Genomic DNA, 21,112 nt, shown 5'->3' with positions numbered 1-21,112 from the left:
ACGGTTACCAAGGGAGGAAGGCTGCATACACAGTTTTTTCAAGTCTAAAACAATTAATGGAGGGGAGCAAGATAGTGCATAAAGATCTAAGCGAGCATGAATTAAACGGGTGCGATCATACCAGCACTAATGCACCGGATCCCATCAGAACTCTGAAGTTAAGCGTGCTTGGGCGAGAGTAGTACTAGGATGGGTGACCTCCTGGGAAGTCCTCGTGTTGCACCCCAATTTTATTAATATTTTATTTTGATTTGTATTTGCAAATTCCATTTGTTGTTTCTGGGAGATACTGGAAACAATGCGTCGGATACTCGGACCATTTGCGGCACGATCGTCATTACTGAATGGCCACGATGCAAGAACCGGGCTTTCGGCATTCGTCATGCATTGTGGGCCCCGCGATACTATTGCATCTATCCGGAGGTGCGGCAGATCTGAAAAACAAACACTCCGCTCACGTAGGAGCTTGTGCACGGTTACCAAGGGAAAGAGGCTGCATACACATTTTTTTCAAATCTAAAACAATTAATGGAAGGGAGCAAGATAGGTCATAAAGATCTAAGCGAGCATGAATTAAACGGGTGCTATCATACCAGCACTAATGCACCGGATCTCATCAGAACTCCGAAGTTAAGTGTGCTTGGGCGAGAGTAGTATTAGGATGGGTGACCTCCTCGGAAGTGCTTGTGTTTCACCCTAATTTTATTAATATTTTATTTTGATATCGTATTTGCAAATTCCATTTGTCGTTTCGGCGAGACAAACTCAAACAACGCGCCGGATACTCGGACCATTTGCGGCACGATCGTCATTACTGAATGGGAACCGTGCAAAAACCGGGCTTTTGGCATTCGTCGTGCATTGTGGGCCCCGTGATAGTATTGCATCTATCCGGGGGTGCGGCAGATCTGAAAAGCAAACACTCTGCTCACGTAGGAGCTTGTGCACGGTTACCAAGGGAGGAAGGCAGCATACACAGTTTTTTCAAGTCTAAAACAATTAATGGAGGGGAGCAAGATAGTGCATAAAGATCTAAGCGAGCATGAATTAAGCGGGTGCGATCATACTAGCACTAATGCATCGGATCCCATCAGAACTCCGAAGTTAAGTGTGCATGGGCGGGAGTAGTCCTAGGATGGGTGACCTCCTGGGAAGTCCTCGTGTTGCACCCCAATTTTATTAATATTTTATTTCGATATCGTATTTGCAAATTCCATTTGTCGTTTCGGCGAGACAAACGCAAACAACGCGCCGGATACTCGGACCATTTGCGGCACGATTGTCATTACTGAATGGGAACCGTGAAAAAACCAGGCTTTTGGCATTCGTCGTGCATTGTGGGCCCCGCGATAGTATTGCATCTATCCGGGGGTGCGGCAGATCTAAAAAGCAAACACTCTGCTCACGTAAGAGCTTGTGCACGGTTACCAAGGGAGGAAGGCTGCATACACAGTTTTTTTCAAGTCTAAAACAATTAATGGAGGGGAGCAAGATAGTGCATAAAGATCTAAGCGAGCATGAATTAAACGGGTGCTATCATACCAGCACTAATGCACCGGATCTCATCAGAACTCCGAAGTTAAGTGTGCTTGGGCGAGAGTAGTATTAGGATGGGTGACCTCCTCGGAAGTGCTTGTGTTTCACCCTAATTTTATTAATATTTTATTTTGATATCGTATTTGCAAATTCCATTTGTCGTTTCGGCGAGACAAACTCAAACAACGCGCCGGATACTCGGACCATTTGCGGCACGATCGTCATTAATGAATGGGAACCGTGCAAAAACCGGGCTTTTGGCATTCGTCGTGCATTGTGGGCCCCGTGATAGTATTGCATCTATCCGGGGGTGCGGCAGATCTGAAAAGCAAACACTCTGCTCACGTAGGAGCTTGTGCACGGTTACCAAGGGAGGAAGGCTGCATACACAGTTTTTTCAAGTCTAAAACAATTAATGGAGGGGAGCAAGATAGTGCATAAAGATCTAAGCGAGCATGAATTAAGCGGGTGCGATCATACTAGCACTAATGCATCGGATCCCATCAGAACTCCGAAGTTAAGTGTGCATGGGCGGGAGTAGTCCTAGGATGGGTGACCTCCTGGGAAGTCCTCGTGTTGCACCCCAATTTTATTAATATTTTATTTCGATATCGTATTTGCAAATTCCATTTGTCGTTTCGGCGAGACAAACGCAAACAACGCGCCGGATACTCGGACCATTTGCGGCACGATTGTCATTACTGAATGGGAACCGTGAAAAAACCAGGCTTTTGGCATTCGTCGTGCATTGTGGGCCCCGCGATAGTATTGCATCTATCCGGGGGTGCGGCAGATCTAAAAAGCAAACACTCTGCTCACGTAAGAGCTTGTGCACGGTTACCAAGGGAGGAAGGCTGCATACACAGTTTTTTTCAAGTCTAAAACAATTAATGGAGGGGAGCAAGATAGTGCATAAAGATCTAAGCGAGCATGAATTAAACGGGTGCGATCATACCAGCACTAATGCACCGGATCCCATAAGAACTCCGAAGTTAAGCGTGCTTGGGCGAGAGTAGTACTAGGATGGGTGACCTCCTGGGAAGTCCTCGTGTTGCACCCCAATTTTATTAATATTTTATTTTGATTTGTATTTGCAAATTCCATTTGTTGTTTCTGGGAGACAACTGGAAACAATGCGTCGGATACTCGGACCATTTGCGGCACGATCGTCATTACTGAATGGCAACGATGCAAGAACCGGGCTTTCGGCATTCGTCATGCATTGTGGGCCCCGCGATAGTATTGCATCTATCCGGGGGTGCGGCAGATCTGAAATACAAACACTCTGCTCACGAAGGAGCTTGTGCACGGTTACCAAGGGAGGAAGGCTGCATACACAGTTTTTTCAAATCTAAAACAATTAATGGAGGGGAGCAAGATAGTGCATAAAGATCTAAGCGAGCATGAATTAAACGGGTGCGATCATACCAGCACTAATGCACCGGATCCCATCAGAACTCCGAAGTTAAGCGTGCTTGGGCGAGAGTAGTACTAGGATGGGTGACCTCCTTGGAAGTCCTCGTGTTGCACCCCAATTTTATTAATATTTTATTTTGATTTGTATTTGCAAATTCCATTTGTTGTTTCTGGGAGACAACTGGAAACAATGCGTCGGATACTCGGACCATTTGCGGCACGATCGTCATTACTGAATGGCAACGATGCAAGAACCGGGCTTTCGGCATTCGTCATGCATTGTGGGCCCCGCGATAGTATTGCATCTATCCGGGGGTGCGGCAGATCTGAAATGCAAACACTCTGCTCACGTAGGAGCTTGTGCACGGTTACCGAGGGAGGAAGGCTGCATACACAGTTTTTTCAAATCTAAAACAATTAATGGAGGGGAGCAAGATAGTGCATAAAGATCTAAGCGAGCATGAATTAAACGGGTGCGATCATACCAGCACTAATGCACCGGATCCCATCAGAACTCCGAAGTTAAGTGTGCATGGGCGGGAGTAGTCCTAGGATGGGTGACCTCCTGGGAAGTCCTCGTGTTGCACCCCAATTTTATTAATATTTTATTTCGATATCGTATTTGCAAATTCCATTTGTCGTTTCGGCGAGACAAACGCAAACAACGCGCCGGATACTCGGACCATTTGCGGCACGATTGTCATTACTGAATGGGAACCGTGAAAAAACCGGGCTTTTGGCATTCGTCGTGCATTGTGGGCCCCGCGATAGTATTGCATCTATCCGGGGGTGCGGCAGATCTAAAAAGCAAACACTCTGCTCACGTAAGAGCTTGTGCACGGTTACCAAGGGAGGAAGGCTGCATACACAGTTTTTTTCAAGTCTAAAACAATTAATGGAGGGGAGCAAGATAGTGCATAAAGATCTAAGCGAGCATGAATTAAACGGGTGCGATCATACCAGCACTAATGCACCGGATCCCATCAGAACTCCGAAGTTAAGCGTGCTTGGGCGAGAGTAGTACTAGGATGGGTGACCTCCTGGGAAGTCCTCGTGTTGCACCCCAATTTTATTAATATTTTATTTTGATTTGTATTTGCAAATTCCATTTGTTGTTTCTGGGAGACAACTGGAAACAATGCGTCGGATACTCGGACCATTTGCGGCACGATCGTCATTACTGAATGGCAACGATGCAAGAACCGGGCTTTCGGCATTCGTCATGCATTGTGGGCCCCGCGATAGTATTGCATCTATCCGGGGGTGCGGCAGATCTGAAATACAAACACTCTGCTCACGTAGGAACTTGTGCACGGTTACCAAGGGAGGAAGGCTGCATACACAGTTTTTTCAAATCTAAAACAATTAATGGAGGGGAGCAAGATAGTGCATAAAGATCTAAGCGAGCATGAATCAAACGGGTGCGATCATACCAGCACTAATGCACCGGATCCCATCAGAACTCCGAAGTTAAGCGTGCTTGGGCGAGAGTAGTACTAGGATGGGTGACCTCCTGGGAAGTCCTCGTGTTGCACCCCAATTTTATTAATATTTTATTTTGATTTGTATTTGCAAATTCCATTTGTTGTTTCTGGGAGACAACTGGAAACAATGCGTCGGATACTCGGACCATTTGCGGCACGATCGTCATTACTGAATGGCAACGATGCAAGAACCGGGCTTTCGGCATTCGTCATGCATTGTGGGCCCCGCGATAGTATTGCATCTATCCGGGGGTGCGGCAGATCTGAAATACAAACACTCTGCTCACGTAGGAACTTGTGCACGGTTACCAAGGGAGGAAGGCTGCATACACAGTTTTTTCAAATCTAAAACAATTAATGGAGGGGAGCAAGATAGTGCATAAAGATCTAAGCGAGCATGAATTAAACGGGTGCGATCATACCAGCACTAATGCACCGGATCCCATCAGAACTTCGAAGTTAAGCGTGCTTGGGCGAGAGTAGTACTAGGATGGGTGACCTCCTGGGAAGTCCTCGTGTTGCACCCCAATTTTATTAATATTTTATTTTGATTTGTATTTGCAAATTCCATTTGTTGTTTCTGGGAGACAACTGGAAACAATGCGTCGGATACTCGGACCATTTGCGGCACGATCGTCATTACTGAATGGCAACGATGCAAGAACCGGGCTTTCGGCATTCGTCATGCATTGTGGGCCCCGCGATAGTATTGCATCTATCCGGGGGTGCGGCAGATCTGAAATACAAACACTCTGCTCACGTAGGAACTTGTGCACGGTTACCAAGGGAGGAAGGCTGCATACACAGTTTTTTCAAATCTAAAACAATTAATGGAGGGGAGCAAGATAGTGCATAAAGATCTAAGCGAGCATGAATTAAACGGGTGCGATCATACCAGCACTAATGCACCGGATCCCATCAGAACTTCGAAGTTAAGCGTGCTTGGGCGAGAGTAGTACTAGGATGGGTGACCTCCTGGGAAGTCCTCGTGTTGCACCCCAATTTTATTAATATTTTATTTTGATTTGTATTTGCAAATTCCATTTGTTGTTTCTGGGAGACAACTGGAAACAATGCGTCGGATACTCGGACCATTTGCGGCACGATCGTCATTACTGAATGGCAACGATGCAAGAACCGGGCTTTCGGCATTCGTCATGCATTGTGGGCCCCGCGATAGTATTGCATCTATCCGGGGGTGCGGCAGATCTGAAATGCAAACACTCTGCTCACGTAGGAGCTTGTGCACGGTTACCAAGGGAGGAAGGCTGCATACACAGTTTTTTCAAATCTAAAACAATTAATGGAGGGGAGCAAGATAGTGCATAAAGATCTAAGCGAGCATGAATTAAACGGGTGCGATCATACCAGCACTAATGCACCGGATCCCATCAGAACTCCGAAGTTAAGTGTGCATGGGCGGGAGTAGTCCTAAGATGGGTGACCTCCTGGGAAGTCCTCGTGTTGCACCCCAATTTTATTAATATTTTATTTCGATATCGTATTTGCATATTCCATTTGTCGTTTCGGCGAGACAAACGCAAACAACGCGCCGGATACTCGGACCATTTGCGGCACGATCGTCATTACTGAATGAGAACCATGCAAAAACCGGGCTTTTGGCATTCGTCGTGCATTGTGGGCCCCGCGATAGTATTGCATCTATCCGGGGGTGCGGCAGATCTAAAAAGCAAACACTCTGCTCACGTAAGAGCTTGTGCACGGTTACCAAGGGAGGAAGGCTGCATACACAGTTTTTTCAAGTCTAAAACAATTAATGGAGGGGAGCAAGATAGTGCATAAAGATCTAAGCGAGCATGAATTAAACGGGTGCGATCATACCAGCACTAATGCACCGGATCCCATCAGAACTCTGAAGTTAAGCGTGCTTGGGCGAGAGTAGTACTAGGATGGGTGACCTCCTGGGAAGTCCTCGTGTTGCACCCCAATTTTATTAATATTTTATTTTGATTTGTATTTGCAAATTCCATTTGTTGTTTCTGGGAGATACTGGAAACAATGCGTCGGATACTCGGACCATTTGCGGCACGATCGTCATTACTGAATGGCCACGATGCAAGAACCGGGCTTTCGGCATTCGTCATGCATTGTGGGCCCCGCGATACTATTGCATCTATCCGGAGGTACGGCAGATCTGAAAAACAAACACTCCGCTCACGTAGGAGCTTGTGCACGGTTACCAAGGGAAAGAGGCTGCATACACATTTTTTTCAAATCTAAAACAATTAATGGAAGGGAGCAAGATAGGTCATAAAGATCTAAGCGAGCATGAATTAAACGGGTGCTATCATACCAGCACTAATGCACCGGATCTCATCAGAACTCCGAAGTTAAGTGTGCTTGGGCGAGAGTAGTATTAGGATGGGTGACCTCCTCGGAAGTCCTTGTGTTTCACCCTAATTTTATTAATATTTTATTTCGATATCGTATTTGCAAATTCCATTTGTCGTTTCGGCGAGACAAACTCAAACAACGCGCCGGATACTCGGACCATTTGCGGCACGATCGTCATTACTGAATGGGAACCGTGCAAAAACCGGGCTTTTGGCATTCGTCGTGCATTGTGGGCCCCGCGATAGTATTGCATCTATCCGGGGGTGCGGCAGATCTGAAAAGCAAACACTCTGCTCACGTAGGAGCTTGTGCACGGTTACCAAGGGAGGAAGGCTGCATACACAGTTTTTTCAAGTCTAAAACAATTAATGGAGGGGAGCAAGATAGTGCATAAAGATCTAAGCGAGCATGAATTAAGCGGGGGCAATCATACTAGCACTAATGCATCGGATCCCATCAGAACTCCGAAGTTAAGTGTGCATGGGCGGGAGTAGTCCTAGGATGGGTGACCTCCTGGGAAGTCCTCGTGTTGCACCCCAATTTTATTAATATTTTATTTCGATATCGTATTTGCAAATTCCATTTGTCGTTTCGGCGAGACAAACGCAAACAACGCGCCGGATACTCGGACCATTTGCGGCACGATTGTCATTACTGAATGGGAACCGTGAAAAAACCAGGCTTTTGGCATTCGTCGTGCATTGTGGGCCCCGCGATAGTATTGCATCTATCCGGGGGTGCGGCAGATCTAAAAAGCAAACACTCTGCTCACGTAAGAGCTTGTGCACGGTTACCAAGGGAGGAAGGCTGCATACACAGTTTTTTTCAAGTCTAAAACAATTAATGGAGGGGAGCAAGATAGTGCATAAAGATCTAAGCGAGCATGAATTAAACGGGTGCGATCATACCAGCACTAATGCACCGGATCCCATAAGAACTCCGAAGTTAAGCGTGCTTGGGCGAGAGTAGTACTAGGATGGGTGACCTCCTGGGAAGTCCTCGTGTTGCACCCCAATTTTATTAATATTTTATTTTGATTTGTATTTGCAAATTCCATTTGTTGTTTCTGGGAGACAACTGGAAACAATGCGTCGGATACTCGGACCATTTGCGGCACGATCGTCATTACTGAATGGCAACGATGCAAGAACCGGGCTTTCGGCATTCGTCATGCATTGTGGGCCCCGCGATAGTATTGCATCTATCCGGGGGTGCGGCAGATCTGAAATACAAACACTCTGCTCACGTAGGAGCTTGTGCACGGTTACCAAGGGAGGAAGGCTGCATACACAGTTTTTTCAAATCTAAAACAATTAATGGAGGGGAGCAAGATAGTGCATAAAGATCTAAGCGAGCATGAATTAAACGGGTGCGATCATACCAGCACTAATGCACCGGATCCCATCAGAACTCCGAAGTTAAGCGTGCTTGGGCGAGAGTAGTACTAGGATGGGTGACCTCCTTGGAAGTGCTCGTGTTGCACCCCAATTTTATTAATATTTTATTTTGATTTGTATTTGCAAATTCCATTTGTTGTTTCTGGGAGACAACTGGAAACAATGCGTCGGATACTCGGACCATTTGCGGCACGATCGTCATTACTGAATGGCAACGATGCAAGAACCGGGCTTTCGGCATTCGTCATGCATTGTGGGCCCCGCGATAGTATTGCATCTATCCGGGGGTGCGGCAGATCTGAAATGCAAACACTCTGCTCACGTAGGAGCTTGTGCACGGTTACCAAGGGAGGAAGGCTGCATACACAGTTTTTTCAAATCTAAAACAATTAATGGAGGGGAGCAAGATAGTGCATAAAGATCTAAGCGAGCATGAATTAAACGGGTGCGATCATACCAGCACTAATGCACCGGATCCCATCAGAACTCCGAAGTTAAGTGTGCATGGGCGGGAGTAGTCCTAGGATGGGTGACCTCCTGGGAAGTCCTCGTGTTGCACCCCAATTTTATTAATATTTTATTTCGATATCGTATTTGCAAATTCCATTTGTCGTTTCGGCGAGACAAACGCAAACAACGCGCCGGATACTCGGACCATTTGCGGCACGATTGTCATTACTGAATGGGAACCGTGAAAAAACCGGGCTTTTGGCATTCGTCGTGCATTGTGGGCCCCGCGATAGTATTGCATCTATCCGGGGGTGCGGCAGATCTAAAAAGCAAACACTCTGCTCACGTAAGAGCTTGTGCACGGTTACCAAGGGAGGAAGGCTGCATACACAGTTTTTTTCAAGTCTAAAACAATTAATGGAGGGGAGCAAGATAGTGCCTAAAGATCTAAGCGAGCATGAATTAAACGGGTGCGATCATACCAGCACTAATGCACCGGATCCCATCAGAACTCCGAAGTTATGCGTGTTTGGGCGAGAGTAGTACTAGGATGGGTGACCTCCTGGGAAGTCCTCGTGTTGCACCCCAATTTTATTAATTTTTTATTTTGATTTGTATTTGCAAATTCCATTTGTTGTTTCTGGGAGACAACTGGAAACAATGCGTCGGATACTCGGACCATTTGCGGCACGATCGTCATTACTGAATGGCAACGATGCAAGAACCGGGCTTTCGGCATTCGTCATGCATTGTGGGCCCCGCGATAGTATTGCATCTATCCGGGGGTGCGGCAGATCTGAAATACAAACACTCTGCTCACGTAGGAACTTGTGCACGGTTACCAAGGGAGGAAGGCTGCATACACAGTTTTTTCAAATCTAAAACAATTAATGGAGGGGAGCAAGATAGTGCATAAAGATCTAAGCGAGCATGAATTAAACGGGTGCGATCATACCAGCACTAATGCACCGGATCCCATCAGAACTCCGAAGTTAAGCGTGCTTGGGCGAGAGTAGTACTAGGATGGGTGACCTCCTGGGAAGTCCTCGTGTTGCACCCCAATTTTATTAATATTTTATTTTGATTTGTATTTGCAAATTCCATTTGTTGTTTCTGGGAGACAACTGGAAACAATGCGTCGGATACTCGGACCATTTGCGGCACGATCGTCATTACTGAATGGCAACGATGCAAGAACCGGGCTTTCGGCATTCGTCATGCATTGTGGGCCCCGCGATAGTATTGCATCTATCCGGGGGTGCGGCAGATCTGAAATGCAAACACTCTGCTCACGTAGGAGCTTGTGCACGGTTACCAAGGGAGGAAGGCTGCATACACAGTTTTTTCAAATCTAAAACAATTAATGGAGGGGAGCAAGATAGTGCATAAAGATCTAAGCGAGCATGAATTAAACGGGTGCGATCATACCAGCACTAATGCACCGGATCCCATCAGAACTCCGAAGTTAAGTGTGCATGGGCGGGAGTAGTCCTAGGATGGGTGACCTCCTGGGAAGTCCTCGTGTTGCACCCCAATTTTATTAATATTTTATTTCGATATCGTATTTGCATATTCCATTTGTCGTTTCGGCGAGACAAACGCAAACAACGCGCCGGATACTCGGACCATTTGCGGCACGATCGTCATTACTGAATGAGAATCGTGCAAAAACCGGGCTTTTGGCATTCGTCGTGCATTGTGGGCCCCGCGATAGTATTGCATCTATCTGGGGGTGCGGCAGATCTAAAAAGCAAACACTCTGCTCACGTAAGAGCTTGTGCACGGTTACCAAGGGAGGAAGGCTGCATACACAGTTTTTTCAAGTCTAAAACAATTAATGGAGGGGAGCAAGATAGTGCATAAAGATCTAAGCGAGCATGAATTAAACGGGTGCGATCATACCAGCACTAATGCACCGGATCCCATCAGAACTCTGAAGTTAAGCGTGCTTGGGCGAGAGTAGTACTAGGATGGGTGACCTCCTGGGAAGTCCTCGTGTTGCACCCCAATTTTATTAATATTTTATTTTGATTTGTATTTGCAAATTCCATTTGTTGTTTCTGGGAGATACTGGAAACAATGCGTCGGATACTCGGACCATTTGCGGCACGATCGTCATTACTGAATGGCCACGATGCAAGAACCGGGCTTTCGGCATTCGTCATGCATTGTGGGCCCCGCGATACTATTGCATCTATCCGGAGGTGCGGCAGATCTGAAAAACAAACACTCCGCTCACGTAGGAGCTTGTGCACGGTTACCAAGGGAAAGAGGCTGCATACACATTTTTTTCAAATCTAAAACAATTAATGGAAGGGAGCAAGATAGGTCATAAAGATCTAAGCGAGCATGAATTAAACGGGTGCTATCATACCAGCACTAATGCACCGGATCTCATCAGAACTCCGAAGTTAAGTGTGCTTGGGCGAGAGTAGTATTAGGATGGGTGACCTCCTCGGAAGTGCTTGTGTTTCACCCTAATTTTATTAATATTTTATTTTGATATCGTATTTGCAAATTCCATTTGTCGTTTCGGCGAGACAAACTCAAACAACGCGCCGGATACTCGGACCATTTGCGGCACGATCGTCATTACTGAATGGGAACCGTGCAAAAACCGGGCTTTTGGCATTCGTCGTGCATTGTGGGCCCCGTGATAGTATTGCATCTATCCGGGGGTGCGGCAGATCTGAAAAGCAAACACTCTGCTCACGTAGGAGCTTGTGCACGGTTACCAAGGGAGGAAGGCAGCATACACAGTTTTTTCAAGTCTAAAACAATTAATGGAGGGGAGCAAGATAGTGCATAAAGATCTAAGCGAGCATGAATTAAGCGGGTGCGATCATACTAGCACTAATGCATCGGATCCCATCAGAACTCCGAAGTTAAGTGTGCATGGGCGGGAGTAGTCCTAGGATGGGTGACCTCCTGGGAAGTCCTCGTGTTGCACCCCAATTTTATTAATATTTTATTTCGATATCGTATTTGCAAATTCCATTTGTCGTTTCGGCGAGACAAACGCAAACAACGCGCCGGATACTCGGACCATTTGCGGCACGATTGTCATTACTGAATGGGAACCGTGAAAAAACCAGGCTTTTGGCATTCGTCGTGCATTGTGGGCCCCGCGATAGTATTGCATCTATCCGGGGGTGCGGCAGATCTAAAAAGCAAACACTCTGCTCACGTAAGAGCTTGTGCACGGTTACCAAGGGAGGAAGGCTGCATACACAGTTTTTTTCAAGTCTAAAACAATTAATGGAGGGGAGCAAGATAGTGCATAAAGATCTAAGCGAGCATGAATTAAACGGGTGCTATCATACCAGCACTAATGCACCGGATCTCATCAGAACTCCGAAGTTAAGTGTGCTTGGGCGAGAGTAGTATTAGGATGGGTGACCTCCTCGGAAGTGCTTGTGTTTCACCCTAATTTTATTAATATTTTATTTTGATATCGTATTTGCAAATTCCATTTGTCGTTTCGGCGAGACAAACTCAAACAACGCGCCGGATACTCGGACCATTTGCGGCACGATCGTCATTAATGAATGGGAACCGTGCAAAAACCGGGCTTTTGGCATTCGTCGTGCATTGTGGGCCCCGTGATAGTATTGCATCTATCCGGGGGTGCGGCAGATCTGAAAAGCAAACACTCTGCTCACGTAGGAGCTTGTGCACGGTTACCAAGGGAGGAAGGCTGCATACACAGTTTTTTCAAGTCTAAAACAATTAATGGAGGGGAGCAAGATAGTGCATAAAGATCTAAGCGAGCATGAATTAAGCGGGTGCGATCATACTAGCACTAATGCATCGGATCCCATCAGAACTCCGAAGTTAAGTGTGCATGGGCGGGAGTAGTCCTAGGATGGGTGACCTCCTGGGAAGTCCTCGTGTTGCACCCCAATTTTATTAATATTTTATTTCGATATCGTATTTGCAAATTCCATTTGTCGTTTCGGCGAGACAAACGCAAACAACGCGCCGGATACTCGGACCATTTGCGGCACGATTGTCATTACTGAATGGGAACCGTGAAAAAACCAGGCTTTTGGCATTCGTCGTGCATTGTGGGCCCCGCGATAGTATTGCATCTATCCGGGGGTGCGGCAGATCTAAAAAGCAAACACTCTGCTCACGTAAGAGCTTGTGCACGGTTACCAAGGGAGGAAGGCTGCATACACAGTTTTTTTCAAGTCTAAAACAATTAATGGAGGGGAGCAAGATAGTGCATAAAGATCTAAGCGAGCATGAATTAAACGGGTGCGATCATACCAGCACTAATGCACCGGATCCCATAAGAACTCCGAAGTTAAGCGTGCTTGGGCGAGAGTAGTACTAGGATGGGTGACCTCCTGGGAAGTCCTCGTGTTGCACCCCAATTTTATTAATATTTTATTTTGATTTGTATTTGCAAATTCCATTTGTTGTTTCTGGGAGACAACTGGAAACAATGCGTCGGATACTCGGACCATTTGCGGCACGATCGTCATTACTGAATGGCAACGATGCAAGAACCGGGCTTTCGGCATTCGTCATGCATTGTGGGCCCCGCGATAGTATTGCATCTATCCGGGGGTGCGGCAGATCTGAAATACAAACACTCTGCTCACGAAGGAGCTTGTGCACGGTTACCAAGGGAGGAAGGCTGCATACACAGTTTTTTCAAATCTAAAACAATTAATGGAGGGGAGCAAGATAGTGCATAAAGATCTAAGCGAGCATGAATTAAACGGGTGCGATCATACCAGCACTAATGCACCGGATCCCATCAGAACTCCGAAGTTAAGCGTGCTTGGGCGAGAGTAGTACTAGGATGGGTGACCTCCTTGGAAGTCCTCGTGTTGCACCCCAATTTTATTAATATTTTATTTTGATTTGTATTTGCAAATTCCATTTGTTGTTTCTGGGAGACAACTGGAAACAATGCGTCGGATACTCGGACCATTTGCGGCACGATCGTCATTACTGAATGGCAACGATGCAAGAACCGGGCTTTCGGCATTCGTCATGCATTGTGGGCCCCGCGATAGTATTGCATCTATCCGGGGGTGCGGCAGATCTGAAATGCAAACACTCTGCTCACGTAGGAGCTTGTGCACGGTTACCGAGGGAGGAAGGCTGCATACACAGTTTTTTCAAATCTAAAACAATTAATGGAGGGGAGCAAGATAGTGCATAAAGATCTAAGCGAGCATGAATTAAACGGGTGCGATCATACCAGCACTAATGCACCGGATCCCATCAGAACTCCGAAGTTAAGTGTGCATGGGCGGGAGTAGTCCTAGGATGGGTGACCTCCTGGGAAGTCCTCGTGTTGCACCCCAATTTTATTAATATTTTATTTCGATATCGTATTTGCAAATTCCATTTGTCGTTTCGGCGAGACAAACGCAAACAACGCGCCGGATACTCGGACCATTTGCGGCACGATTGTCATTACTGAATGGGAACCGTGAAAAAACCGGGCTTTTGGCATTCGTCGTGCATTGTGGGCCCCGCGATAGTATTGCATCTATCCGGGGGTGCGGCAGATCTAAAAAGCAAACACTCTGCTCACGTAAGAGCTTGTGCACGGTTACCAAGGGAGGAAGGCTGCATACACAGTTTTTTTCAAGTCTAAAACAATTAATGGAGGGGAGCAAGATAGTGCATAAAGATCTAAGCGAGCATGAATTAAACGGGTGCGATCATACCAGCACTAATGCACCGGATCCCATCAGAACTCCGAAGTTAAGCGTGCTTGGGCGAGAGTAGTACTAGGATGGGTGACCTCCTGGGAAGTCCTCGTGTTGCACCCCAATTTTATTAATATTTTATTTTGATTTGTATTTGCAAATTCCATTTGTTGTTTCTGGGAGACAACTGGAAACAATGCGTCGGATACTCGGACCATTTGCGGCACGATCGTCATTACTGAATGGCAACGATGCAAGAACCGGGCTTTCGGCATTCGTCATGCATTGTGGGCCCCGCGATAGTATTGCATCTATCCGGGGGTGCGGCAGATCTGAAATACAAACACTCTGCTCACGTAGGAACTTGTGCACGGTTACCAAGGGAGGAAGGCTGCATACACAGTTTTTTCAAATCTAAAACAATTAATGGAGGGGAGCAAGATAGTGCATAAAGATCTAAGCGAGCATGAATTAAACGGGTGCGATCATACCAGCACTAATGCACCGGATCCCATCAGAACTCCGAAGTTAAGCGTGCTTGGGCGAGAGTAGTACTAGGATGGGTGACCTCCTGGGAAGTCCTCGTGTTGTACCCCAATTTTATTAATATTTTATTTTGATTTGTATTTGCAAATTCCATTTGTTGTTTCTGGGAGACAACTGGAAACAATGCGTCGGATACTCGGACCATTTGCGGCACGATCGTCATTACTGAATGGCAACGATGCAAGAACCGGGCTTTCGGCATTCGTCATGCATTGTGGGCCCCGCGATAGTATTGCATCTATCCGGGGGTGCGGCAGATCTGAAATGCAAACACTCTGCTCACGTAGGAGCTTGTGCACGGTTACCAAGGGAGGAAGGCTGCATACACAGTTTTTTCAAATCTAAAACAATTAATGGAGGGGAGCAAGATAGTGCATAAAGATCTAAGCGAGCATGAATTAAACGGGTGCGATCATACCAGCACTAATGCACCGGATCCCATCAGAACTCCGAAGTTAAGTGTGCATGGGCGGGAGTAGTCCTAGGATGGGTGACCTCCTTGGAAGTCCTCGTGTTGCACCCCAATTTTATTAATATTTTATTTCGATATCGTATTTGCAAATTCCATTTGTCGTTTCGGCGAGACAAACGCAAACAACGCGCCGGATACTCGGACCATTTGCGGCACGATTGTCATTACTGAATGGGAACCGTGAAAAAACCAGGCTTTTGGCATTCGTCGTGCATTGTGGGCCCCGCGATAGTATTGCATCTATCCGGGGGTGCGGCAGATCTAAAAAGCAAACACTCTGCTCACGTAAGAGCTTGTGCACGGTTACCAAGGGAGGAAGACTGCATACACAGTTTTTTTCAAGTCTAAAACAATTAATGGAGGGGAGCAAGATAGTGCATAAAGATCTAAGCGAGCATGAATTAAACGGGTGCGATCATACCAGCACTAATGCACCGGATCCCATAAGAACTCCGAAGTTAAGCGTGCTTGGGCGAGAGTAGTACTAGGATGGGTGACCTCCTGGGAAGTCCTCGTGTTGCACCCCAATTTTATTAATATTTTATTTTGATTTGTATTTGCAAATTCCATTTGTTGTTTCTGGGAGACAACTGGAAACAATGCGTCGGATACTCGGACCATTTGCGGCACGATCGTCATTACTGAATGGCAACGATGCAAGAACCGGGCTTTCGGCATTCGTCATGCATTGTGGGCCCCGCGATAGTATTGCATCTATCCGGGGGTGCGGCAGATCTGAAATACAAACACTCTGCTCACGTAGGAGCTTGTGCACGGTTACCAAGGGAGGAAGGCTGCATACACAGTTTTTTCAAATCTAAAACAATTAATGGAGGGGAGCAAGATAGTGCATAAAGATCTAAGCGAGCATGAATTAAACGGGTGCGATCATACCAGCACTAATGCACCGGATCCCATCAGAACTCCGAAGTTAAGCGTACTTGGGCGAGAGTAGTACTAGGATGGGTGACCTCCTTGGAAGTCCTCGTGTTGCACCCCAATTTTATTAATATTTTATTTTGATTTGTATTTGTATTTGCAAATTCCATTTGTTGTTTCTGGGAGACAACTGGAAACAATGCGTCGGATACTCGGACCATTTGCGGCACGATCGTCATTACTGAATGGCAACGATGCAAGAACCGGGCTTTCGGCATTCGTCATGCATTGTGGGCCCCGCGATAGTATTGCATCTATCCGGGGGTGCGGCAGATCTGAAATGCAAACACTCTGCTCACGTAGGAGCTTGTGCACGGTTACCAAGGGAGGAAGGCTGCATACACAGTTTTTTCAAATCTAAAACAATTAATGGAGGGGAGCAAGATAGTGCATAAAGATCTAAGCGAGCTTGAATTAAACGGGTGCGATCATACCAGCACTAATGCACCGGATCCCATCAGAACTCCGAAGTTAAGTGTGCATGGGCGGGAGTAGTCCTAGGATGGGTGACCTCCTGGGAAGTCCTCGTGTTGCACCCCAATTTTATTAATATTTTATTTCGATATCGTATTTGCAAATTCCATTTGTCGTTTCGGCGAGACAAACGCAAACAACGCGCCGGATACTCGGACCATTTGCGGCACGATTGTCATTACTGAATGGGAACCGTGAAAAAACCGGGCTTTTGGCATTCGTCGTGCATTGTGGGCCCCGCGATAGTATTGCATCTATCCGGGGGTGCGGCAGATCTAAAAAGCAAAACTCTGCTCACGTAAGAGCTTGTGCACGGTTACCAAGGGAGGAAGGCTGCATACACAGTTTTTTTCAAGTCTAAAACAATTAATGGAGGGGAGCAAGATAGTGCATAAAGATCTAAGCGAGCATGAATTAAACGGGTGCGATCATACCAGCACTAATGCACCGGATCCCATCAGAACTCCGAAGTTAAGCGTGCTTGGGCGAGAGTAGTACTAGGATGGGTGACCTCCTGGGAAGTCCTCGTGTTGCACCCCAATTTTATTAATATTTTATTTTGATTTGTATTTGCAAATTCCATTTGTTGTTTCTGGGAGACAACTGGAAACAATGCGTCGGATACTCGGACCATTTGCGGCACGATCGTCATTACTGAATGGCAACGATGCAAGAACCGGGCTTTCGGCATTCGTCATGCATTGTGGGCCCCGCGATAGTATTGCATCTATCCGGGGGTGCGGCAGATCTGAAATACAAACACTCTACTCACGTAGGAACTTGTGCACGGTTACCAAGGGAGGAAGGCTGCATACACAGTTTTTTCAAATCTAAAACAATTAATGGAGGGGAGCAAGATAGTGCATAAAGATCTAAGCGAGCATGAATTAAACGGGTGCGATCATACCAGCACTAATGCACCGGATCCCATCAGAACTCCGAAGTTAAGCGTGCTTGGGCGAGAGTAGTACTAGGATGGGTGACCTCCTGGGAAGTCCTCGTGTTGTACCCCAATTTTATTAATATTTTATTTTGATTTGTATTTGCAAATTCCATTTGTTGTTTCTGGGAGACAACTGGAAACAATGCGTCGGATACTCGGACCATTTGCGGCACGATCGTCATTACTGAATGGCAACGATGCAAGAACCGGGCTTTCGGCATTCGTCATGCATTGTGGGCCCCGCGATAGTATTGCATCTATCCGGGGGTGCGGCAGATCTGAAATGCAAACACTCTGCTCACGTAGGAGCTTGTGCACGGTTACCAAGGGAGGAAGGCTGCATACACAGTTTTTTCAAATCTAAAACAATTAATGGAGGGGAGCAAGATAGTGCATAAAGATCTAAGCGAGCATGAATTAAACGGGTGCGATCATACCAGCACTAATGCACCGGATCCCATCAGAACTCCGAAGTTAAGTGTGCATGGGCGGGAGTAGTCCTAGGATGGGTGACCTCCTGGGAAGTCCTCGTGTTGCACCCCAATTTTATTAATATTTTATTTCGATATCGTATTTGCAAATTCCATTTGTCGTTTCGGCGAGACAAACGCAAACAACGCGCCGGATACTCGGACCATTTGCGGCACAATCGTCATTACTGAATGAGAACCGTGCAAAAACCGGGCTTTTGGCATTCGTCGTGCATTGTGGGCCCCGCGATAGTATTGCATCTATCCGGGGGTGCGGCAGATCTAAAAAGCAAACACTCTGCTCACGTAAGAGCTTGTGCACGGTTACCAAGGGAGGAAGGCTGCATACACAGTTTTTTCAAGTCTAAAACAATTAATGGAGGGGAGCAAGATAGTGCATAAAGATCTAAGCGAGCATGAATTAAACGGGTGCGATCATACCAGCACTAATGCACCGGATCCCATCAGAACTCTGAAGTTAAGCGTGCTTGGGCGAGAGTAGTACTAGGATGGGTGACCTCCTGGGAAGTCCTCGTGTTGCACCCCAATTTTATTAATATTTTATTTTGATTTGTATTTGCAAATTCCATTTGTTGTTTCTGGGAGATACTGGAAACAATGCGTCGGATACTCGGACCATTTGCGGCACGATCGTCATTACTGAATGGCCACGATGCAAGAACCGGGCTTTCGGCATTCGTCATGCATTGTGGGCCCCGCGATACTATTGCATCTATCCGGAGGTGCGGCAGATCTGAAAAGCAAACACTCCGCTCACGTAGGAGCTTGTGCACGGTTACCAAGGGAAAGAGGCTGCATACACATTTTTTTCAAATCTAAAACAATTAATGGAAGGGAGCAAGATAGGTCATAAAGATCTAAGCGAGCATGAATTAAACGGGTGCTATCATACCAGCACTAATGCACCGGATCTCATCAGAACTCCGAAGTTAAGTGTGCTTGGGCGAGAGTAGTATTAGGATGGGTGACCTCCTCGGAAGTCCTTGTGTTTCACCCTAATTTTATTAATATTTTATTTCGATATCGTATTTGCAAATTCCATTTGTCGTTTCGGCGAGAAAAACTCAAACAACGCGCCGGATACTCGGACCATTTGCGGCACGATCGTCATTACTGAATGGGAACCGTGCAAAAACCGGGCTTTTGGCATTCGTCGTGCATTGTGGGCCCCGCGATAGTATTGCATCTATCCGGGGGTGCGGCAGATCTGAAAAGCAAACACTCTGCTTACGTAGGAGCTTGTGCACGGTTACCAAGGGAGGAAGGCTGCATACACAGTTTTTTCAAGTCTAAAACAATTAATGGAGGGGAGCAAGATAGTGCATAAAGATATAAGCGAGCATGAATTAAGCGGGTGCGATCATACTAGCACTAATGCATCGGATCCCATCAAAACTCCGAAGTTAAGTGTGCATGGGCGCGAGTAGTCCTAGGATGGGTGACCTCCTGGGAAGTCCTCGTGTTGCACCCCAATTTTATTAATATTTTATTTCGATATCGTATTTGCAAATTCCATTTGTCGTTTCGGCGAGACAAACGCAAACAACGCGCCGGATACTCGGACCATTTGCGGCACGATTGTCATTACTGAATGGGAACCGTGAAAAAACCAGGCTTTTGGCATTCGTCGTGCATTGTGGGCCCCGCGATAGTATTGCATCTATCCGGGGGTGCGGCAGATCTAAAAAGCAAACACTCTGCTCACGTAAGAGCTTGTGCACGGTTACCAAGGGAGGAAGGCTGCATACACAGTTTTTTTCAAGTCTAAAACAATTAATGGAGGGGAGCAAGATAGTGGATAAAGATCTAAGCGAGCATGAATTAAACGGGTGCGATCATACCAGCACTAATGCACCGGATCCCATAAGAACTCCGAAGTTAAGCGTGCTTGGGCGAGAGTAGTACTAGGATGGGTGACCTCCTGGGAAGTCCTCGTGTTGCACCCCAATTTTATTAATATTTTATTTTGATTTGTATTTGCAAATTCCATTTGTTGTTTCTGGGAGACAACTGGAAACAATGCGTCGGATACTCGGACCATTTGCGGCACGATCGTCATTACTGAATGGCAACGATGCAAGAACCGGGCTTTCGGCATTCGTCATGCATTGTGGGCCCCGCGATAGTATTGCATCTATCCGGGGGTGCGGCAGATCTGAAATACAAACACTCTGCTCACGTAGGAGCTTGTGCACGGTTACCAAGGGAGGAAGGCTGCATACACAGTTTTTTCAAATCTAAAACAATTAATGGAGGGGAGCAAGATAGTGCATAAAGATCTAAGCGAGCATGAATTAAACGGGTGCGATCATACCAGCACTAATGCACCGGATCCCATCAGAACTCCGAAGTTAAGCGTGCTTGGGCGAGAGTAGTACTAGGATGGGTGACCTCCTTGGAAGTCCTCGTGTTGCACCCCAATTTTATTAATATTTTATTTTGATTTGTATTTGCAAATTCCATTTGTTGTTTCTGGGAGACAACTGGAAACAATGCGTCGGATACTCGGACCATTTGCGGCACGATCGTCATTACTGAATGGCAACGATGCAAGAACCGGGCTTTCGGCATTCGTCATGCATTGTGGGACCCGCGATAGTATTGCATCTATCCGGGGGTGCGGCAGATCTGAAATGCAAACACTCTGCTCACGTAGGAGCTTGTGCACGGTTACCAAGGGAGGAAGGCTGCATACACAGTTTTTTCAAATCTAAAACAATTAATGGAGGGGAGCAAGATAGTGCATAAAGATCTAAGCGAGCATGAATTAAACGGGTGCGATCATACCAGCACTAATGCACCGGATCCCATCAGAACTCCGAAGTTAAGTGTGCATGGACGGGAGTAGTCCTAGGATGGGTGACCTCCTGTGAAGTCCTCGTGTTGCACCCCAATTTTATTAATATTTTATTTCGATATCGTATTTGCAAATTC

The 21,112-nt window shown here is 46.5% G+C and overlaps 37 non-coding genes and 8 pseudogenes across 37 annotated transcripts; all 45 read left to right on the top strand.

Moving 5' to 3' along the window:
- Positions 1 to 107: 107 nt before the first annotated feature.
- LOC148797040 (5S ribosomal RNA) lies at positions 108 to 226 on the top strand. Its single transcript, XR_016071387.1, has one exon. It is a non-coding gene; the product is annotated as a 5S ribosomal RNA (ribosomal RNA).
- A 353-nt stretch (positions 227 to 579) lies between these two features.
- On the top strand, positions 580 to 698 carry LOC148797039 (5S ribosomal RNA; annotated as a pseudogene).
- Positions 699 to 1,053: 355 nt separating this feature from the next.
- LOC148797038 (5S ribosomal RNA) lies at positions 1,054 to 1,172 on the top strand. The gene has a single exon (XR_016070190.1). It is a non-coding gene; the product is annotated as a 5S ribosomal RNA (ribosomal RNA).
- A 356-nt stretch (positions 1,173 to 1,528) lies between these two features.
- Positions 1,529 to 1,647, top strand: LOC148797037 (5S ribosomal RNA; annotated as a pseudogene).
- Positions 1,648 to 2,002: 355 nt separating this feature from the next.
- Positions 2,003 to 2,121, top strand: LOC148797036 (5S ribosomal RNA). The gene has a single exon (XR_016070189.1). It is a non-coding gene; the product is annotated as a 5S ribosomal RNA (ribosomal RNA).
- Positions 2,122 to 2,477: 356 nt separating this feature from the next.
- On the top strand, positions 2,478 to 2,596 carry LOC148797035 (5S ribosomal RNA). The gene has a single exon (XR_016071236.1). It is a non-coding gene; the product is annotated as a 5S ribosomal RNA (ribosomal RNA).
- Positions 2,597 to 2,950: 354 nt separating this feature from the next.
- LOC148797034 (5S ribosomal RNA) lies at positions 2,951 to 3,069 on the top strand. Its single transcript, XR_016071907.1, has one exon. It is a non-coding gene; the product is annotated as a 5S ribosomal RNA (ribosomal RNA).
- Positions 3,070 to 3,423: 354 nt separating this feature from the next.
- Positions 3,424 to 3,542, top strand: LOC148797033 (5S ribosomal RNA). Its single transcript, XR_016074047.1, has one exon. It is a non-coding gene; the product is annotated as a 5S ribosomal RNA (ribosomal RNA).
- Positions 3,543 to 3,898: 356 nt separating this feature from the next.
- Positions 3,899 to 4,017, top strand: LOC148797032 (5S ribosomal RNA). The gene has a single exon (XR_016073906.1). It is a non-coding gene; the product is annotated as a 5S ribosomal RNA (ribosomal RNA).
- A 354-nt stretch (positions 4,018 to 4,371) lies between these two features.
- LOC148797031 (5S ribosomal RNA) lies at positions 4,372 to 4,490 on the top strand. The gene has a single exon (XR_016073895.1). It is a non-coding gene; the product is annotated as a 5S ribosomal RNA (ribosomal RNA).
- Positions 4,491 to 4,844: 354 nt separating this feature from the next.
- LOC148797030 (5S ribosomal RNA) lies at positions 4,845 to 4,963 on the top strand. The gene has a single exon (XR_016071822.1). It is a non-coding gene; the product is annotated as a 5S ribosomal RNA (ribosomal RNA).
- A 354-nt stretch (positions 4,964 to 5,317) lies between these two features.
- Positions 5,318 to 5,436, top strand: LOC148797029 (5S ribosomal RNA). Its single transcript, XR_016071821.1, has one exon. It is a non-coding gene; the product is annotated as a 5S ribosomal RNA (ribosomal RNA).
- Positions 5,437 to 5,790: 354 nt separating this feature from the next.
- Positions 5,791 to 5,909, top strand: LOC148797028 (5S ribosomal RNA). Its single transcript, XR_016074677.1, has one exon. It is a non-coding gene; the product is annotated as a 5S ribosomal RNA (ribosomal RNA).
- A 355-nt stretch (positions 5,910 to 6,264) lies between these two features.
- On the top strand, positions 6,265 to 6,383 carry LOC148797027 (5S ribosomal RNA). The gene has a single exon (XR_016071386.1). It is a non-coding gene; the product is annotated as a 5S ribosomal RNA (ribosomal RNA).
- Positions 6,384 to 6,736: 353 nt separating this feature from the next.
- On the top strand, positions 6,737 to 6,855 carry LOC148797026 (5S ribosomal RNA; annotated as a pseudogene).
- A 355-nt stretch (positions 6,856 to 7,210) lies between these two features.
- Positions 7,211 to 7,329, top strand: LOC148797025 (5S ribosomal RNA; annotated as a pseudogene).
- A 356-nt stretch (positions 7,330 to 7,685) lies between these two features.
- LOC148797024 (5S ribosomal RNA) lies at positions 7,686 to 7,804 on the top strand. The gene has a single exon (XR_016071235.1). It is a non-coding gene; the product is annotated as a 5S ribosomal RNA (ribosomal RNA).
- Positions 7,805 to 8,158: 354 nt separating this feature from the next.
- Positions 8,159 to 8,277, top strand: LOC148797023 (5S ribosomal RNA). The gene has a single exon (XR_016072644.1). It is a non-coding gene; the product is annotated as a 5S ribosomal RNA (ribosomal RNA).
- A 354-nt stretch (positions 8,278 to 8,631) lies between these two features.
- LOC148797022 (5S ribosomal RNA) lies at positions 8,632 to 8,750 on the top strand. The gene has a single exon (XR_016074046.1). It is a non-coding gene; the product is annotated as a 5S ribosomal RNA (ribosomal RNA).
- A 356-nt stretch (positions 8,751 to 9,106) lies between these two features.
- Positions 9,107 to 9,225, top strand: LOC148797021 (5S ribosomal RNA). Its single transcript, XR_016074581.1, has one exon. It is a non-coding gene; the product is annotated as a 5S ribosomal RNA (ribosomal RNA).
- Positions 9,226 to 9,579: 354 nt separating this feature from the next.
- On the top strand, positions 9,580 to 9,698 carry LOC148797020 (5S ribosomal RNA). Its single transcript, XR_016073884.1, has one exon. It is a non-coding gene; the product is annotated as a 5S ribosomal RNA (ribosomal RNA).
- Positions 9,699 to 10,052: 354 nt separating this feature from the next.
- Positions 10,053 to 10,171, top strand: LOC148797019 (5S ribosomal RNA). Its single transcript, XR_016074045.1, has one exon. It is a non-coding gene; the product is annotated as a 5S ribosomal RNA (ribosomal RNA).
- Positions 10,172 to 10,526: 355 nt separating this feature from the next.
- Positions 10,527 to 10,645, top strand: LOC148797018 (5S ribosomal RNA). Its single transcript, XR_016071385.1, has one exon. It is a non-coding gene; the product is annotated as a 5S ribosomal RNA (ribosomal RNA).
- Positions 10,646 to 10,998: 353 nt separating this feature from the next.
- On the top strand, positions 10,999 to 11,117 carry LOC148797017 (5S ribosomal RNA; annotated as a pseudogene).
- A 355-nt stretch (positions 11,118 to 11,472) lies between these two features.
- Positions 11,473 to 11,591, top strand: LOC148797016 (5S ribosomal RNA). Its single transcript, XR_016070188.1, has one exon. It is a non-coding gene; the product is annotated as a 5S ribosomal RNA (ribosomal RNA).
- A 356-nt stretch (positions 11,592 to 11,947) lies between these two features.
- LOC148797015 (5S ribosomal RNA) lies at positions 11,948 to 12,066 on the top strand (annotated as a pseudogene).
- Positions 12,067 to 12,421: 355 nt separating this feature from the next.
- On the top strand, positions 12,422 to 12,540 carry LOC148797014 (5S ribosomal RNA). Its single transcript, XR_016070187.1, has one exon. It is a non-coding gene; the product is annotated as a 5S ribosomal RNA (ribosomal RNA).
- A 356-nt stretch (positions 12,541 to 12,896) lies between these two features.
- On the top strand, positions 12,897 to 13,015 carry LOC148797013 (5S ribosomal RNA). Its single transcript, XR_016071234.1, has one exon. It is a non-coding gene; the product is annotated as a 5S ribosomal RNA (ribosomal RNA).
- Positions 13,016 to 13,369: 354 nt separating this feature from the next.
- Positions 13,370 to 13,488, top strand: LOC148797012 (5S ribosomal RNA). Its single transcript, XR_016071906.1, has one exon. It is a non-coding gene; the product is annotated as a 5S ribosomal RNA (ribosomal RNA).
- Positions 13,489 to 13,842: 354 nt separating this feature from the next.
- On the top strand, positions 13,843 to 13,961 carry LOC148797011 (5S ribosomal RNA). The gene has a single exon (XR_016074044.1). It is a non-coding gene; the product is annotated as a 5S ribosomal RNA (ribosomal RNA).
- A 356-nt stretch (positions 13,962 to 14,317) lies between these two features.
- Positions 14,318 to 14,436, top strand: LOC148797010 (5S ribosomal RNA). Its single transcript, XR_016073873.1, has one exon. It is a non-coding gene; the product is annotated as a 5S ribosomal RNA (ribosomal RNA).
- Positions 14,437 to 14,790: 354 nt separating this feature from the next.
- LOC148797009 (5S ribosomal RNA) lies at positions 14,791 to 14,909 on the top strand. The gene has a single exon (XR_016071680.1). It is a non-coding gene; the product is annotated as a 5S ribosomal RNA (ribosomal RNA).
- Positions 14,910 to 15,263: 354 nt separating this feature from the next.
- LOC148797008 (5S ribosomal RNA) lies at positions 15,264 to 15,382 on the top strand. Its single transcript, XR_016069107.1, has one exon. It is a non-coding gene; the product is annotated as a 5S ribosomal RNA (ribosomal RNA).
- A 356-nt stretch (positions 15,383 to 15,738) lies between these two features.
- LOC148797007 (5S ribosomal RNA) lies at positions 15,739 to 15,857 on the top strand. The gene has a single exon (XR_016071233.1). It is a non-coding gene; the product is annotated as a 5S ribosomal RNA (ribosomal RNA).
- Positions 15,858 to 16,211: 354 nt separating this feature from the next.
- Positions 16,212 to 16,330, top strand: LOC148797006 (5S ribosomal RNA). The gene has a single exon (XR_016074556.1). It is a non-coding gene; the product is annotated as a 5S ribosomal RNA (ribosomal RNA).
- Positions 16,331 to 16,690: 360 nt separating this feature from the next.
- On the top strand, positions 16,691 to 16,809 carry LOC148797005 (5S ribosomal RNA). The gene has a single exon (XR_016074043.1). It is a non-coding gene; the product is annotated as a 5S ribosomal RNA (ribosomal RNA).
- A 355-nt stretch (positions 16,810 to 17,164) lies between these two features.
- On the top strand, positions 17,165 to 17,283 carry LOC148797004 (5S ribosomal RNA). Its single transcript, XR_016073862.1, has one exon. It is a non-coding gene; the product is annotated as a 5S ribosomal RNA (ribosomal RNA).
- A 354-nt stretch (positions 17,284 to 17,637) lies between these two features.
- On the top strand, positions 17,638 to 17,756 carry LOC148797003 (5S ribosomal RNA). Its single transcript, XR_016071679.1, has one exon. It is a non-coding gene; the product is annotated as a 5S ribosomal RNA (ribosomal RNA).
- A 354-nt stretch (positions 17,757 to 18,110) lies between these two features.
- Positions 18,111 to 18,229, top strand: LOC148797002 (5S ribosomal RNA). Its single transcript, XR_016074041.1, has one exon. It is a non-coding gene; the product is annotated as a 5S ribosomal RNA (ribosomal RNA).
- Positions 18,230 to 18,584: 355 nt separating this feature from the next.
- LOC148797001 (5S ribosomal RNA) lies at positions 18,585 to 18,703 on the top strand. The gene has a single exon (XR_016071384.1). It is a non-coding gene; the product is annotated as a 5S ribosomal RNA (ribosomal RNA).
- Positions 18,704 to 19,056: 353 nt separating this feature from the next.
- On the top strand, positions 19,057 to 19,175 carry LOC148797000 (5S ribosomal RNA; annotated as a pseudogene).
- A 355-nt stretch (positions 19,176 to 19,530) lies between these two features.
- LOC148796999 (5S ribosomal RNA) lies at positions 19,531 to 19,649 on the top strand (annotated as a pseudogene).
- Positions 19,650 to 20,005: 356 nt separating this feature from the next.
- LOC148796998 (5S ribosomal RNA) lies at positions 20,006 to 20,124 on the top strand. The gene has a single exon (XR_016071232.1). It is a non-coding gene; the product is annotated as a 5S ribosomal RNA (ribosomal RNA).
- Positions 20,125 to 20,478: 354 nt separating this feature from the next.
- Positions 20,479 to 20,597, top strand: LOC148796997 (5S ribosomal RNA). Its single transcript, XR_016071905.1, has one exon. It is a non-coding gene; the product is annotated as a 5S ribosomal RNA (ribosomal RNA).
- A 354-nt stretch (positions 20,598 to 20,951) lies between these two features.
- LOC148796996 (5S ribosomal RNA) lies at positions 20,952 to 21,070 on the top strand. The gene has a single exon (XR_016069409.1). It is a non-coding gene; the product is annotated as a 5S ribosomal RNA (ribosomal RNA).
- Positions 21,071 to 21,112: the final 42 nt, after the last annotated feature.

Source organism: Nelumbo nucifera, chromosome 4, assembly GCF_055504915.1.
Source record: "Nelumbo nucifera cultivar China Antique chromosome 4, China Antique-T2T, whole genome shotgun sequence".
NCBI lineage: Eukaryota > Viridiplantae > Streptophyta > Magnoliopsida > Proteales > Nelumbonaceae > Nelumbo > Nelumbo nucifera.
This window is presented reverse-complemented; position numbering and strand designations above follow the sequence as displayed.